Here is a 15,188-nt window from a genome sequence, read left to right as displayed (position 1 = left end):
AAGCTGACGTCAATTCAGGGGTACTACAAGTTATAATGTTCTTTTAGGTATGCCAGCAAACTAATACACCCTTTATTTTTTAGTGAATAAAAGGAAATTGCTTACTTCCTGTTATAATTTACCTTGAAATGGGCTTCAATAGCTATTACAGTAATATACCACATATTTGAACAATGACAATACAAATACTTTGCCCGGTAGTCCTAATTTTCATGTTTATATTTTAATATATATTATCCTATAATCCTACTTTCTGCAAATGGGATCATCTTCATCTAGGAATCTTGTAGAATGCTGTATTACTTATATACAGTCCCATAAATATGCTCCTTATTATCTGTTGAAGGGAACTACTAAAAACTTCTTAAAGTAAAAAGTACACGAGAAGGGAAATGGAAAAGTATGGACATATAAGTGGAATATTAATATTATACAGGGAACTTTTTAATAAGAGAAACTTCCGAAGCATAAACTTAATGAATGTGTCCATTAAATAGCACAGATACAAAAACCAGACGCTAGCTCAGGGAACCAGCATAGCTTAACAAATGAGGAAACACAGCTCGCTACTGGCAGGAGTCTAGACTAGCATACAACTTGTATGGGATACTCCCTGCCTGGCTTCTGCCTGGGAGGCCAGAGACCCGGGTTCTTCTGTTCTCACCGCTGGGCCACCCCCACCTCTGGGGCCCTGGGCAAAGAGCTTTTCCTTCAGGGTTCTAGGCTTCCCCTGGGCTTGAAATAGGAGCACCTCAAGGCTCCCTCCCTCCTGTCTCTCCAGGACACGACGGGGGAGCATCTCACAAACCTCCGCCCATCCTGTGTGTGGTGGCGCTCCCTCAGTGAAGCCCCATGGCAGAATCCAGGTTGTCCCAGGATTCATGTCTTGTTACCAGCACCCAGTCATGCTGAAGAGAAGCCCCTCTCAAAGGCGCAGCTATAGTTGTGGCCTCTTGCTCCTTCCTCTTTATTTCTCGTGGCAACTTTACAGTACAGCTCTAGTGCCTAATTAAACTTCCCCACAGTGTAAAGCAACCGGGGCGGGGGGTGGGGACATAAATTACAGAGAGGTACCAGTCTCAGGCAGCCGTGCGTATTATTAGTAACTTACTAAGTTTTAAAGTCCAACAGCCCTCTATGTTCATTGCAGCATTATTTACAATGGCCAAGATCTGGAAATAGCCCATGTCCATCAGTAGATGAGTGGATAAAAAAAGCTGTGGTACATTTACACAATGAAATACTGCTTGACCGTAAACAAAAGGGAGGGGGAACTCCTTTTGCAACAGCATGGATGGACCTGGAGATTATTATGCTAAAGTGAAATAAACCAGTCAGAAAAAGACAAATACTGTATGCTCTCACTTATATGTGGAATCTAATGAACAAAATAAACTGACAAACAAAAGAGAACCAGAAGTATGGACACATGGAATAGACTGACAGCTGTCAGAGGGGGCCGTTGGGGGGCTGGACGAAAGAAGGTGAAGGGATTAAGCAGACACATACACGCACACACATGTATGTATATATAAAACACATAGACACAAACAACAGTGTAGTGACAGCCACAGAGAAAGGAGGGTTGGGGGAGGGGGAGGTGGAGGTGGGCAAAGGGGAGAAAAATGGGGACAGAAAGAGACTTTGCTTGGGGCCACGGGCACACGATGCAGTGTGCAGCTTGTGTATTGAGGTGTATACTTGAAACCTGCGTGGTTTTGCAAACCAATGTCACTCCAGTAAATTCCATAAAAAACTAAGGTCCAGTATTGGCCAACTGAGCTTCCCCCTCATCAACCCTGCTGGTATCCCTAGGAATCCAAATTCCTTTCTTTCTCCTCCAAAGCACTAATGAAATGAGGCAGACGGGGTGGTGAGGGCGAGGAGAGGGCTCGGATACCCTTGACAGGGCAGTGGTAGGTCTGTCCACAAGATAATACTCAAAACCTATTTTTATTTTGTGTTTGGGGAGGATGTTTTACATTGTCACAGAAAAGAACCACCAGTTCCACAACGACGGTGCTAATACAATGACGAAAATGTGCGCTGTGTGGGGTGGGACGTAGGGCACAGTGACCTCCCTATCCCTGCATTGCTGGGCCTCTAACCTCACCCTCACGCCCTCCCTGCCTCTGAGCAGCACTGCCTGAGGGCCAGGCAGCTGTGTTCTCAGCCAAGAATTTCCCAGCAGTACACCATGTCTTTTTCCATCCTGATGTTCCTGCCTTTACAACTGGGGAGTGTGTTTTTAGAAATAAAAGTTCAGAGCTTCCCACAACTCCAACCACCATAGACATCTTTCCTTCGTCCCAATCTCCTTCCTCTCCCCTTCCTGAAAGCCACAGCACACCCATCTGTATGCTAAAAAAGTTGAGTTTCATGCAATTTGAAGGGTTATCATTCCAGCCACGACCACTGTGACAAAAGGTACACCTTAGTGTCTCACTGCGATCCACAGAAATAACAAAAACCCCCACACTTGTAGTAATTTTTAAACACACCCACACGTGCTTCATAATAATTTTAGTGACTTAAATTCAGGAGCCATTTTGTCACATCCCCACTTAAAATGATGAAGGCAGGAAGGGACTACAGAACTTGACTAAGTAGACCCTTGGATCTTGGGACTCCCGCCCACCCTGGGATCCCGCCCCCACCAGGCCCCACTGAGCACCAGTGTGGAGAGTCTGCGACCACAGCACAGGAGCTGAGGGCAGAGGATGGAGAAGCAAAGATGGAAACAATGGGAGAGAGAGTTTGCAAGGATCAGAATTGGGCTGCGATAACATTAATTTAAAAAGGGACAGAGAAGTAAAGAGAAGCCCTAGAGGGAATATGAGGTGGAGACAAGCTCAAGAACTAAGCAGGTCAGGGGTGTGTAGTCAGACACCCAGGGGGCCCTTCTGACTCTTCTGTTCCCAACTGTACCGACTCCCTGCCCTGTGGACACGAAGCAGGGAAGATTTACAAAAACAACCAGAGGGCTTACCCCAAGGCTCTGCAGTTCTGATAGGGAAAGAGGACTTTACCGTAAACTGCAGCGGGAGGGAGAAAAAAGGAATCTCCTCTCCTGCAAAGACAAGAAGGGGTGTAACTAAAGTGTCCAACACAGCCACAGGGCAGGAGAGATGACTTGCAGTTTGGCAAACGGAAGAAGGAAAAGGCCGTTAGGGAAGGCTTCATGGAGAAGGTGGCATTTCAGCTAGGCCTTGCCATAAAATTAAACAAATGTGTCCTAGAAAACTTCTGTTTTCTACTCACAGAAAGAGTTTGAGGAAGCGCCATCATCTTAACTAAGCAATACCTCCTAAATTCACAAAAACTCTTTCTACCATAGGGAATAAGGAAGACGCAAAATCTTGGATCTCCAGCAGATATTTATCTGCAGGAGCTACAGAAAGAATTTGGGGTACAGGTAAAAGGTGGAATATTATGATGTAGAACTAAAAATTAGGCCCAGTTCACATCCCTAAGAATAACTCAGTCTTTTTCAAGTTTCCTGGCTACAGAACAGTGAGGCTCAGAAGATAGTAAAGATAAGAGTTAAAAAAAAAAAAAAGAAAAGAAAAAAAAAAGAGTTCTTTTTATATCTGTTTGCTGATTCAGAACGTCTCTCCAGACCTGAAGGGCTTCTTGGGAGAGACCTGAAGGGCTTCTTGTCTTCTATGTAGCTTTCTCTGTAAATGAACTGATAATCGTCTGACAAGAAGTAGCAACATCTCTAGAACTGGGACACAGCACTATAATCCTAATGGGGGAGCAGAGAGTGGGGTAAAGAGAACAACAATGCAGATGAAGGAAACAAATCTACCAGAAGTTTCTTTTTTTGAGGCCAATGCTGTCAGGATAGGTGGCGAAGCATCACCAAAGCCCTTGTGCTTCCTGGTCTGTGACATGCAGCTTTAAACAGGGCACAATGAGGCTCGTGCTATGGATAAACACCTCCCTGGCCTTAAAGTTAACATTATACATTGCTGAACCAAAACTTGAGAAGAGCTCGCAAGACATTTTTTCTTGTGGTTATTCCTGTCAGTTTACCATCCAAAGTGGAACAAGTTTTAAAAAGTGGTTGGACTGAACGTTTGCTGTGTTTGCTGGGCTTCTGCAAACTCTTCATCCTTGAATCAAGGGAACATATTAAGCTGTAAGCTCCTGCCTTCACTTTAAATAAACTGCCTTGGGACTGTCCTTGCCCAGAGTCAGACCTGGCAAAGGCTCTGAGACAGTTCTATGCAAGACACAAGACTGCAACAAGCTCTGCAGTGGCTAATTAGTGCCCCACGATTCCCGGGCACAGCCTCACAGGAACCTGGCTCTTAACATTATCACCCTGGAGATACCTTCTCCCAAGAATCTACCTGCAATACAATTCTCTGACCTCCTCAGTGAGGACAACCAATGTTTCCACAAAGGAAAACATCTTTTAAAAAGGGTGTTCACAAGAAAACCCGAAGTACTGGAAAATTCCTCAACAATAAAGCACCTCAGCAGAGCATCTCTCTAACCGAGGACAGACTTCCACTGGTAGCTATAAAGGTCACCACAGGTAACTAACATGTCTAAAATTCACTTGAACCCAAATTGCTAGGCAATGAGTCAAAACCAAACCAAATCAAACCAAACAAACAGACAAAAGCTAGTTTCAAAACATGACACCCTGCAACATAGTGTGCTGTGTATTTATGTGACCACCATCCTTCCTAGGTTCTGCGAGGCCCTGTGCGAGGCAACCTCATTTGGGATGCTGATAAGAATCAGTGATAGCCACTTCCTTCTCTATCTGCTAAGATATGATTTAAAATTAAGCATATAAAGGAGTCTAAAATGCATACTTTAAAACTTCTCTGGTTGAAATGGTATACTGTGACGTAGGAGTAAAACTCCAACATTATATGCTAAATGAATCCCCATTATGTGACAGACGAGCTTTGATATGCCCCAACTTTTGTAGGAGCAACAAAAATTCAAGAAGGAACCCTTCAAGTTCTTTGCAACTAAAATGAATTATGGTCATTTATGATGTTTATATACCATTAAGAAAATCACCATGTAATTCATTTGACCTCTTTGAGTTTCAAGTTCCTCATCTACAAATAAGCATACGAGTGACAACCTCAATTTTGATATGAATCAAATAAAATACGAGATATGACAACACCTGCTGAGCTACCATATAAAAATGTACATTATCCCTCGGATCCTTCTAAAGGCCTCAGTTCCTGCCCTGGCCTTGAATCCACGACTACCAGATTAACCTAAAGTGTTTTTGTTCATGAATTCCTTTGCTCAAACCTCTGAGAGACAAGCCTCCAATATGCATTGGATAAAATATTCATACTTTATCCTGGAGGTCAAGTCTTTCTACCACCTCCAGCTTTATCTTCTGAAAATTCTCCTCAACTGGAACCTCTAGTCCCAGGCAAGCAGGTCAAAAGTGGTATATTAGTCTTCTCACAGATTCTTTAGGCTCAGTCCCTGCGCCTGACATCCTGAAAGATGTCAAGACTTTCTTCTGGTCTCAGATGATCACAGCCACGCCCTCCACCCCTGCCCCTTTCCAGCAACAACCCTACCCCGTGGGCCCAAGAGAGCTCGCCCTGCTCTCTCCCTGCGGCACATGGCTTGTGTGCAGTTTACCAGTTGCTATTTATGTTTACAGGCTTAGGTACATCCTTTAAAACACATACATTTTCAACTGCAAATCATTTATGTTTTTACAGAATTAATGCTCTGCTTAATAGCATTTTAGAACATGTAGGAATACAGAACAACGGCAAGCTACAAAAGACGTGTGAATATTTTCAAAACCATCATGTGCCTGGTTCAAAAGCACATTGGGGAGATGGGAGAGGGCTATCCTCATGGACGTTCAATTTCCAAGTTTGATGACATATAAAACAACATATACCAGCTCTTTTTGGTCAGAGGGTTGTTGTTTTTTTTCTGTTTAAGTATTTTCAACTCCCAAATTCTGAATTCAGAATTCAGTTTTTTAAAAAAGAAAGAGATTGGTTATAATTACATTTAACAAATTTTAAGTTTATTTCAACTTCTGTGGATTCCATTCTTTGATTTACAAAAGGGCCAGTCTATTTAAGTTAGGCTAGTTTCTAAAGCATTAGTGCTTGCATAGAGGTAGATGGTATATTGGTATAACACTTAAGTTAATGCTTAAGTTGATGCTTATACTCTGAAAACTACAATAGAGTATTGTTATATTTTTAAGTATTTTAAATCTTAGAGACATACAGCCTGATTATAACTGTCCAAATGTTCTGAAAAGTTTTATCTAACAAAACATCATAATTCATAGTAGGCTTCAATTATATAATAATGTATTATAAATCCAGGAGTTTGGAAGGACACTACTTGTGTCAACATTTCAAAAATTCTGTTTTCCATATGTAAAACATCATTTTAAATGAGTTAATGAGTAATGAACTCATAATTAAAATTAAATGCTATTTAGATGCAACATTCAAAAGACCCAGCTATATTTAGCTCCTGAATTTTGTCAGCTCTATTATATGTTTGCTAAATGATAATTATTCAAATATCTTTGACTTAACTTTAAAACTGGTATTACTCACAGGCCCTCTCTAACATATCCTGACTACTTACAAAGAAAAGTGGTATATTAACATGAGAAAAATAAAAGTCATAATAAACAGCAATGAAGTTGTAAAGCTTTCCAAACCCAGACTGCGAGATCCCATTTAACTTGGTGATAGATACGTTAGGCAAATAAATATGCTATCTTTCACAATGATTCTGGCAGGACTAAGTTTTAGACTTCGATGTTTCTCATAAAGTCACAATTTTCTATGTAAAAAAATAAACAAACACCACAGTCCTTTTTAAATACTCTACCAAATAACTAACCACCATCTATCTCTATTTTCTATTCCCAACTACTTATGAAACGATCCATGACTTTACTAACTGGCTAGAGATTAAATTTCCATAATACAAACTCTTGCAAAGATGACTGAAAATTCAGCATCGTCTATCGGTCAAATACAATCTACAGAACACATTTAAGGAAATGGAGCAAATCAGAAGATAATTCTTTTACATTAAAAAAAAAGTGACGACAAAAATCAGAAGTAGGTTCCAAATGTGGCTTTTTACATTAGGGAAATTTTCTCATCTTGTTCACTGGAAGTACTGGAGAAATGTGACTCATTTATAGAGAGCTCTCTAAGATCAACCACATTAAGCAACAAACTGTCCATGACTTCCCTTAAAATCACCTGGACCAGAAACAGTGAGAATCAAAACTTCTGGTGGTTAAATCATGTCCTACCAACACGCTTTCAATAAGCTAGTGCTGAGAAACACCCCTTAAGCATTATGTTTGTGATAATTCAGTTGTTCTCATGGCAGAACATCAAGATGTCATAAATAGTGATTTATTATTTCTCTGGAGTATCAAAAAGCTGCTGACCTAGGAGAGTTTGACAAACAAAGGCCTTGTTTACAAAGGAAGACTTCTAAAGGGAAAAAAAAAGGCATGAAACACTGGAGGACAGCACCACTTCTATAATTTATGAAAGTTTTCTCTTTTACAGTCTTGCTTGAATACATAATAAGCTTTCAAAATGAAATGTCAAAATGTTACAGCAATAAAAGGGATATCCCAATTATCTGCTAGAAAAGAATGAGATATGCTTTCATATACTGGTCAATAAAATGACTGACTTTATTAAACTTAATTAAAGAAAAAAAAAGTTTTAAATATTTGCCAAAGTCTTACATTCTACTTATACTGCCAGAAATATTTTAAAAAGAATTCAAGCATTAACAATATAATGCCAGCAGACACTTTTTTTTTTGTCAATTTCAAGCCTCAGGTGCTGGTCAAAGCACTTTTCAAGAAACTTGACGAGAAATGCTCAAAAACCACTTTAAAAACGAACAAAAGAAAAGATCTAAGGCTTCTTTGAACATACTCTTGCGGTGAATATTTTCTGTGAAACGCCACAGTGCAGCTAGTCCTGAAGCTGGGATGTAACTGATGTAGCTCGTCAGAGAACGGCCACATTGAGGGCGGCACTCCCTCATCCCTGCCAATTCTTCAAGGGTTCCAATACCCCAAACTCCTCATTTATTTTACAATATTCTTTACCAATATAGCATCTCTCTTTTAATACCTTCCACCAAGAGAGATGGACCCCAGTCTAGAGGTTTGGGATTTTTTTCCTCAGTCCATTTCAATAAATACCACTTGTACCTAATGGGTATCTGCAAATCCCTTCTTTCAAGTAGCAAACATTTGAGTTGTCAGCGAGCTTTAAAAAAAATCCAGAATAAAAGGGCAATTAGATTCCTAAAAGTGTGTCTCAATTTGCATAACAATGCACAGACTTGAATTCAAACCCGACACACCTCTTAACACCTCCCCAGTGAGCAAGCAGTGTGTTGGAAGCCTACCAAGTCCAGTGTGGGCAAACAAGCCTTGGGTAGTGGTCCCCCAAATAACTGGTGGAAAATATTACTGAGAACATCTGAATGTGCGTATGTAAGTATACACACACACAGCACTGGGCATGGCTTTTATTTTAGTACAACTCTCAGTGGTTTCTGAGTCTTACTGTTTGGACAGGAATTTTCTTCTCCACATGCAAGCAGCAGTCTTTCTGCTCATACAGCATTCTGTTTTCTACCAGCATGGTACAACCAGATGTAAATAAATAAGTCCTTTGAAATGGAAGTTTAAAATTTAATTCTGCTATTAGTAATGCACAGACGTGTGAAAAATAATCACTCAATGCAGCAGACAAATGTGTAGCCTTAGTCTTCTTTATCCTCTAACATTACACATGCTTAGGAATACAGCCTAAATAATGACAATGATGACATCTCTCCATCAAATACTAGCTCCGGTCGCTTTGCTTTTTCAAAAGCAACAACTTCCATCGTGTTAGAGAAGAAAGAAAAAAGGCGACAACCTTGCAAAACTCTCCCAAAAGTTATATAAACAAAGGAGGGGAGAAGCCCCTGGGCTTTGCACCCATGTGCTAATAAAATTACATAACAAGCGATGCAGACACTAACGAAGGAATGGATTCTGTACAACACCCCCACTTCCCTCGACTCCGGAGCCTGTCTCCTTCTTTTTAAAAATCCATATGCCTGGCAAGACCAAGGGGACGACTCTGAATATTTATTTTATTGCTGTCGTAAATCCTACCAGAGTTGGAGGCACGTTTAGGCCCGAAGTTTGAATGTGCAACAGCCCCAGGGTGCAGCGACTCCACTCTCGGACCCGCAGGAGAAAGAACTGACAATCGACAACAGCCAGTAAGGCCTTCTCCTTCCCCTTCATGATGCCTCCCGCTGGAAAGTTTTCCACAGGATCGATCGGAGGGCAAGGAGCCCATTCCCCCCCGCCTGCCTGACTTTGCAGGAAAAGCGAGCTGGGAGACTAAAGGGAGCCGGCAGGAAAAGTGGTGTAAAGATCCGCAAACAGCGGGCGGAGGAGGCGACGAAGGCGACGAAGGCTTCTTACCTGGGGGACGCCGAACAAAAAGAGGAGCTGGGCTTGCCGAGCCTGCGGTGGCGGCGCGGCCAGGAGCCGGTCTCCCCACCGGAGCCCTAGGCCCGCGCCGGAGCTCGCGGCCCGGCCCCCGCTGCCGCTTCCTCTCTCGCGCGCGTCATGTCACTGCGATCAAACATGTCTGTGTGCGTTTTGCTGCTGTGACTTCCTGATTCTCTGCCGCTCGCGCGCACACTCACACTCACAACCACACGCACAAGCCACCCCAACCAAGCCCCGCCAGCAAACCTCGCTTGTCTTCTCGGGCCTCCGGGGGAGGGTGCGGGTAGGAGCGTCTGCCTGCGCCGCTGCTCCCGACGACGCACTGGCCCCAGTGCGCACTACACACACTCACGCGCAGACACACTCGCACCGGCCGGAGGGTGCGGAGACTTGAGCCACTGGCGATCGCCACCTTCTTCTTCTCCCCCACCCTACTTAGCGGCCCTGCCAAACTTTTTTTTCCTTGCCTGATCCGCGTCCAACTTCCCTCCACCCCCATCCCCCCCCTTCCTCCCCGCAGCAGTCCGGCCAGCCTGGAGCTCACCAAGATCGGTCGCAAACGGCAACCCGGATAAAAATAATAATGCAATCCAGGCGGCGGGGGCGGGGGCGGGGGCGAGCGCGCAGACGCTGGCAGGAGGCTATTTTCCCGCGTGTACCGGAAACCGACCAGAGTATCCAGACCAGGGTACGAGTGTCTCCTCGATCCCACACGACTGCGTCCGACCTGGCACCGTGCAGCTGCACCCAGGCTGCGGGGCCTGGTATGGGGCACCCGGGGCACCGGACTCGGAGTGCGCCCCGCAGCCGAGGGCGGCTAGGGGCCAGCGCGCCGGACTGGTTATTTGGGGAAGTGCATCGCGACACCTTTGCAGATGGCATGGCCATGTTTTGCAACGCAACGGGAGGAGGGAAGACGGCCGGATGGAGGGAGAGAGCATAGGAAGGGGTAAACCAGGTTGGGATGGGAATGAAACAACTCGAAAGCAGGGAATGAGAAAAATAGGGTGCATGTTATCGTTGGAAGAAGGCTTCCACTCACTGTAATCTCCCTGCCTGCTTCCTTCGCTGTACCCTCATTCCCTTTCCATACCCCCCCTCCCCTACAGCCCTTCTCCTTATCCAGCGAACGCCACCGCTGCTGCCCGGGTGCGCGCGGGTCCTGTTTGTGACAGGCAGAGAGGATTATCCGGATCATGGCCTCCCCGCCCGCAGCCAGGAAGGCTCTCCCTGGCCCCAGAGCTCCCCCAGCACACAGACGGTCGCGGGCGACCTACGCCCACGGTTCCCGCGGCTCAAGCTAGGGAAAGATGCAAAGCAAAAGAGACAAACCCCGAGATGGGAAGGGCAGGCTAACTGAACCTCCAACCTCCTTCTTCGGTGCCTCCTTCCTCCCTCTCAGCAGTGCAGCCCCGGCTGGCCGGACACCCTGAACTTCACCCGGTCGCCTGCCCTGTCGCCAGGTACCTGGGGCAGGGACACCTTCAATGCCGTAGGCACAGCCCCCTGGCAACCCTTTTCCCTACAGGCCTGCCTACCGGTCAGCATTCCCATCCCTGCCCTAGGGAACGCGTACAGTGGAGGTGACACCTCCGATCTGGCACGCACCGGCCCCGCGGCGGTGGCAGCCGCCTCCTCGGAGCGCCAGCTCAGGCTTCTCCCGCCGCAGTCCGCTCTGGTCTCCGCAGCTGAAGCCTTTTAAGCAAGTCCCCGGGAAGCGAGTGGCAGCCGCGTTCCTTGGCGCCTAGCCGCCAGCCCAGGCTCCTTGCCTTCCTCTCCAGCTCCACTTCCAACTCTTCCGGGGAGGGCTGCTTGAGATGAACTGTCGCGTTTCCATCCTCCTTCCCAATCCTCCACCCGCCCCCTTTCCACCCTCCAGGCTTTTAAGGGAATGGGGAGAGGGTGTTGCAACCTTGCCAAGTGTGTGCGTTGCAACCTTCAGTTGGCAGCGCATCGCTGACTGCCTACCCAGGGTCAAGGCTGTGGTTTGTTGGGATTTCCCCTCCTTACCGCCTCTAAATAGTAATTATTACTGTTATTATTAGAACAGCAAGGTTCGGTTGAAACTTTCCCGTTTCTTCCACCGCTGCCCGGGTTCTGTCGTTAGAGCATTCCACCTGAGGCCCACGGGGAGGAGGCGGGCTTTTTTGTTGTTGTTGTGGCGGTTGGCCCGCCTGTTTGTTTTGGTCTCCGTGCATGCACAATAAATAATAATTAGGATAATAATGAATAATCCCCAGCGAAGGCGGCGCGGTGCCGGAGGGGTTTGTGCCGCGGCTGCAACCGGGAGGCCCGAGGGAGGGGAAAGAGGAGAAGGGAGTTGTAAGTTATATTTACCTTGCTCGCGAGGAGTGTGCTGGCTGAATCTCTTCCCTCTCTGAGTCACCCAGAGTACAGAAACACAGGGAGAGAGGACTAGATTATGAATATGACTTCATTGATGACAGCCATCCCCTCCTCTTCCTAAACTCGGGCTCCGCCCCACGTCCCACCCTCGTTGCCTCCGCGGGCGCAGGAAGAAGCTCTGCAGTTGGCCCCGCGTGCCGCCCCTCCCTGCCGGCCCCAGCGCGGGTTGGTGGGAAGCTCCTGTCACTCCACCCGCTCAGCGACTCCGGGAGCTGGGAGGGGGGCGAGGGGGGAGGGGGGGAGGTGTGCAAGAATGTGGACGGAGACAGCTCTACTGTATGCGTGGATCCGTGTGTGTATGCAAGGCGCCGGCTCTCGGGCCGCATTTGTGCCTGGAGCAGAGAAACTGCGCAGGACGCGGAAAGCCCCAGCGTTGATGGAGTTGGGCGCCGGTGACCTCTCTGGACAGTACTGTTCCACGGGCGCTGCCGGGCACCCCCGGGAGGCTGGGGAAGCAGAGGAGGCAAAGCGAAAGGGAGGGTGGCCGTAGTAATAGCGTGTAGTAGTTTGGGGTTCTGTGAAGAAGGTGCTGGAATTTTAACTGTGCCTCCGCCTGGCAGAGCGAGCCTGCAGAGGGAAAGGGAGGGAACAGGGGAAGGGTTCCGAGTGGCACCAAAGCTCTTTGTGGCACAGTGTTGGCCGTGAAAACAAACAAACAAGCAAACAAAAACAGGCATCATCGTGCTGGCAGAAACTTTTTATCGCTCCCCCCGCCCGCACTGCTCCCCACCAAAGGCTGTAATTATAAATCTGTCCCCTTTCTCCCCCAGCACAACGGGAGGCGGGCACAAAGAACATTCTTGCCAAATCTGCCTCTTTTCTAAAGGACTGAAAGCTTCCAAATGCCAATGGCGGGGGGTGAAGGGTAGGGGGCGGTTACTGCTGAGTGGATGAACGCCTTATAAATAAATAAACCCGCCCTAACTCTGCTGTTTACTTTTTGAACCAGACACAGCACTTTGACCTTCCGTCACTTGTCATCTTCGGAGGCATACAGACAAAAAAATTGGAAAAACTACCTCGTGGGGGCGGGGCGGGCGGGTTACGGGGAAGTTGATGCATGGAATCTGCTTTTGATTTAAGAAGGGGAATAAATCTCTTTTCTCTACAAACCATAGAATCTTCTCTCCCACCCCACAGTTAACACCAATTAAGGCTACAAACAGTAAACCGCTGGCACTTTGAGGTTTTGAGACCTCTTGTTCCAGTTTCCTTGCAATACAGTATTTTGGCGGGAGGAATAGGTCAATTTTTGCTGAGACAATTTTATTTTTAGTTTTATGAAGTGTGAAAGAATATTAGATTTTAAATCAGGGACCTATTATTTTAGAGACTCAGATTAATTTAGGTGCTTGACTGTTCCTATATAATAGTGTTATGAAAAGTGTGATTTATCCCTTATTTTGTAATAGTATAATGTCTTAAATTAGTCATTCAAAGTGCACTGTGAATACTTGGTTGAGGATTTTTTCCCCTAGAGTAAAATCCTATTTAAGACCATTTCACTGTTGCAAAATTGACTTTATTTGAGCAATCGGGTCTGAAATGCACTTCTAGGATGCTTAAAACTATGCACTGGATTCATTGAAGACACCAAGCAATGGAAAGAACACCGAATGCTGCATGTGCTCATTAAATGGCAAAAAATTGTTTACATTGCTGGTCCACTGTTGGCAGAAGTCAGAGTCGGCAAGGGCACCAATTTCAGGTGGCCAGGAGTGTCAATGATCACCTGCCGTGTCCTTTTCTAAGGCCTTGTTACTTGCTTGTCACCTTTACCTGCATAATTTTCTGTCTATCCCAAAGTGAATCTCTAGACAATAAAAGGTAACACATCTAAGAGGAAGAGAATATAGTATGCCCTGAAGAATCTTCTGTAAGAACTTTTTTTTTTTCTGCCTGAGGATATGCCAATATAACTGCTAACTGGGAGAAATACAGCCAGAAATCTTAAATAAAATTAGCAATGTAGTTAAAGTATAACTTCTAACTACCTAATAAATTACAACTTAATATATAGCCAGATAGCCTAGTCGTCTATAAAAAAAGCTTTAACCTAATGGCAATACTTATTACATCAGGTAATATTAGGTTTTAATTGGGGGGGGGGAGGCAATTTGTTTCTCTGGCATGTCAACCTTACATGCCGTTTTTCAGAAATTGATGACTTTACCATTATTTCCTTGTGAATAAGTGCCCTTTGAGATTCTACTCCACTTGCCATGCCAAATTTCAAAAAGAAAACAATCATTTTAGACACTAGAAGGAGAAACTGGCCATTTTTTATGGCTTTTTGTCAGAGGGAAAGTATAAAAGAACACACTCCCTTTGTTACATGTATATCTTCTTCAGCTCATATAAAATTTTGATGCAGTACCTGGAGGGATGAGTATCCATGCATTATATGCACAACTATGGGAATTGAAAAATAAAATCTATCATTGGGAGCAGAGATTAAATATAGATATTCCATCTCCTTTTCCCTTCACATTGGTCCAAGAAAGCAGCACCTTCTCATGTCAGGTCTTTCCTCTGAAGAATTGTCTTGTTTGTAGCTTGCACTGCAGCAAGTATGAATTTTATAAAATAAGACCCACGTTCAGGAGAAATGAAAAGGCAGCACCATTCACTCGGTCCAACAAGAAGATTGTAGTACATATAGCATGAGCTTCATCTCTGAGGTAAAGCGAAATTTAACAATTGATGTTAAGGAGAAAAATGATGGGGTTCTTTTGTTTTGCAGAAAATCACATAAAAGCAAATATAATTGGAGACTAAAAGGACTCTGGAAGGCTGCACAGGATGTTATACTCACATGAAACTCTTCCTGTAGGACTTTGGTGAGTCATAATATGTTCTCTGAACTTTCTTTTATTTTTTCAGTTTGACATCAAGGGATAGAAGACAACTTTCCATGTGTATATGGCCACAAATCATTCATTATGTAAGTCTGCTGTGGTTGACATTCTGTATAGAGTAGATATTGGTTTTGAAAATAGATAACTAGTTACAACTCCCTCATAAAGAAAATGACCATGCACACAATTAGGAAGCTCCTAGTCCCACCAGGCAAACTGCTCATGCTGACTGAAATGTCGCCTAGCTTCAAGCAGGAGCAGCTAAGGTCATTGATGGAGTGAGTACTTTCATCTGTAGGAAAGGAAGTTAAACTTTGAAAAAGTGAATCAGTTGATGTTTAATTTAGTGAAGAGTTTAGAATTAGCAAGTAAATTTATTGTAG

At 44.9% G+C, this 15,188-nt stretch overlaps 1 protein-coding gene across 6 annotated transcripts in view; it reads right to left on the bottom strand.

Annotated features, from left to right (window-relative positions):
• SMARCA2 (SWI/SNF related, matrix associated, actin dependent regulator of chromatin, subfamily a, member 2) overlaps positions 1 to 12,006 on the bottom strand; it is a 160,178-nt gene extending 148,172 nt beyond the window's left edge. For 2 of the 6 annotated variants that reach the window (XM_054583062.1, XM_054583067.1), the window contains exon 1: positions 11,879 to 12,006. The gene's annotated coding sequence lies outside the window, so the exon portion shown is untranslated. Of the gene's footprint in view, positions 1 to 9,511; positions 9,665 to 9,787; positions 9,977 to 10,085; positions 10,103 to 11,149; positions 11,440 to 11,878 lie in introns of those variants that run through there. The other 4 variants (XM_054583064.1, XM_054583065.1, XM_054583066.1 and 1 more) reach the window with 4 other exon arrangements.
• Positions 12,007 to 15,188: the final 3,182 nt, after the last annotated feature.

The sequence above is a fragment of the Pteronotus mesoamericanus genome, unplaced genomic scaffold (assembly GCF_021234165.1).
Source record: "Pteronotus mesoamericanus isolate MK-2021 breed Mesoamerican mustached bat unplaced genomic scaffold, CSHL_Meso_final contig_73, whole genome shotgun sequence".
Taxonomy (NCBI): domain Eukaryota; kingdom Metazoa; phylum Chordata; class Mammalia; order Chiroptera; family Mormoopidae; genus Pteronotus; species Pteronotus mesoamericanus.
Note: the sequence above shows the minus strand (reverse complement) of the source record. Positions and strands in the feature narration are given on the sequence as shown.